Below are 2,757 nucleotides of genomic sequence, written 5' to 3' on the forward strand. Positions count from 1 at the left end.
TCAATGTTACAAAAATGTTGATCCAAAAAAAGAAAAAGAAAAAAACACTGGGCTGTTTCAAAATACCCATGTCAAGTTCCCGTGAAACGGTTTCAAGGTACCCCCACCCCCGCGATAGAATAGTAGAGGGAGAGGAGACCGAGACGGGAATGGAACTAGGAGAAGCCATTACTAACCAAGACGAGACCGGCTCATCTCAGTAATAGTCTCTGTCTAATTAAAACAACCTATCAAGTAGACTACAATTTGCGACTGGACGGACAAACGGCGGCACGAACCTGGCACCGCGGTGACCGTGCATGCGCGTATCCTGCGAGCTCCAGACTTGACGAGTAAGGAGTTTGTCCCGGACGCTCCACACTCTCACCCCGCTGACCCCTCTGCTCGCTCCGCCTGGCACCTTCACAGGACCAGGGAGTGAATCACCAGGCAGCGGTCTGAGGGATGTGCTCCCGGAGAGTCCATGGGGAAAACGCTTTTGTTCCCTCTCGTTCAGGCCGGGATCTCAGACAGCAGACTGAGATGAGGCCCTTTGTTGCCTTTCCTTCATGCGCGAGAGGATTAGAGTTTCTTGTCATTACAGTTTTTTTTCTCCGCACATCATGAAATGCAACTCTGGTGTGGCCTAAGGTGGGTAGCTCATGTAAAATATTTAGTTGATTAAATTCTTACGTTTGCAAATACTTTGCAATGATACGTTGTTGCGTGTGTTGAGTCATTATGTTATGGATTCTCATGTCATTCATTGATTTGTATCAACATTAGACTTATGATAATGTAAATACACTGTAAGCATTAATAAACAGAATAAACCAACAAAGAACATAAACAACAAGCCTTCAGACCTACATTTATGACATGGCATTATAGTTTACAATAGGCTACAAATCACCATGATCACTCACACTAACTCTTTTGATAGGCTAATATTTCTTAATAGCCTTTTACGCATTTGTATGGCTACTTTGAGTCATGATTCCGGGCTACTACCTACATGTAGCCTCCAAAAAAGGTCACCAGAGCCTAAATGAAAATGCACAACCATTGAACAGTTTTTAACGTTACAATAGCCCGTATAATAATATCGATAGGCAATATATCTGGCGTCTATATATAATATATAATTATGGTGTGTGTATAGGAAAGGTTGTCAATTATTACAAGCTGTAAAGCAACTAATTACAAAGATTACTCAAGTCTCTGCAGGGTAGGTAGATTACGCCAGACACCGGTTTCGTTTCTCCCTGCCAGCGCCCTTCCGCGCCTCCTGGTCCAGACCCTCTTCCCACGCTGCTCCGCTACGGCGGGCGCTGCTGGTCACCGGTGACATTAGCGATTTAATAGCACACACATTTAAATAGCAAATTCTAGCGAAAACGTACACATATTGGTTCGACAAATAGTTGAAATTCCACAGGTATACTAGGACCTTATTAAAATAGCATTGAGAGAGTTTATGCTCATGTAACCTGACACGCTAATAACAAAATGGGCCTGGGTGGATTGTTTGTAATTGTTGTCGTTTTTAAAAACCACATTAAGACACAATTTGGCAAGCCACGGATAGGGTTCTGTGATTTGATATTCTTCCAGTAAGGCTACTCATATTTAGCTCTTGATAAACCCACGCTAACCACAGGAATTGGATATGCAGCTGTTAGTGTGTCCTCTTTATGTGAGTGAGCTTTAACAGTTAAGGATCAAGTAAATTATCTGGCAACCAGAGTCACCTGAACACGTGCTCTTCTTTGGGTCAAATGTTCACATGAAATGTCTATGTAATATTTACTTACAAAAGGCCTATGTAAAGAAAGTTTAGTAGACCACCAACTGCCACGCACACACTCAGATAGGAGCAGCAGGCACATTTTTCCTTGCACATATTCATCATTCTTAATATCAGACAGGATTCTTACTGGGTGAGAATAAGGGCTATTCTACATTGTTTGAGCACATTCAGTCGGTCAGTTCACAGCTGGAAACCCTTGGTAGCCAGGGGAGAAAAATATATTTATGAATGATTGATGTGAGGGTATGGTGTGGCGATTCACATCCCCTCACTGCACTCCACACACACACACACACACACACACACACACACACACACACACACACACACACACACACACACTGCTTCCCCCCCTCACCCTGACCCCTTGATGGAACAAACAGGCCCACTCAGATGACTGACATCAACATCTCCCATCTACCCGCCCCATGAGGTACCTGTCAATCAACACCAACCACAGTGACGCATGGGGGAGGGGTGGTGGGAGAGGAGAGGAGGGAGGCAGGGGGACTGGAGAACAGACGAGAGGAAAGGGAGGAGAGGATAGAAGAAAGCCAGAGGGGGTGAAAGAAGAAAGGGTGAGAGGTGAAAGGAGAGGTGAAAGGAGAGATGAGGAGGAGAGGTGAGGGGGAGAGGTGAGGAGGAGAGGTGAGGAGGAGAGGAGAGGAGGAGAGGTGAGGAGGAGAGGTGAGGAGGAGGGGGAGAGGAGAGGGTGAGAGGTGAGGTGTGTTGGCACTACGCTGCTATGGGGAGTACTGAACACAAACAGACGAGAGAGATGGGCTTATTTTTAGTTTCCAGAACAATGATTTGACTACAAAGATTTAACTGCTTCAGTATGTGTGATTTGGAGCAAACTAAACTGTGTGTCCTTCGCGATGTGACCTTGGTGAGTGTGCTCCAGTTTGACACTGAGAGTCCACCACGGTAGAGGAACTCTGGTCCACTGAAGAACCACCATCAGCAGA

The sequence above is a fragment of the Hypomesus transpacificus genome, chromosome 17 (genome assembly GCF_021917145.1).
Source record: "Hypomesus transpacificus isolate Combined female chromosome 17, fHypTra1, whole genome shotgun sequence".
Lineage (NCBI taxonomy): Eukaryota > Metazoa > Chordata > Actinopteri > Osmeriformes > Osmeridae > Hypomesus > Hypomesus transpacificus.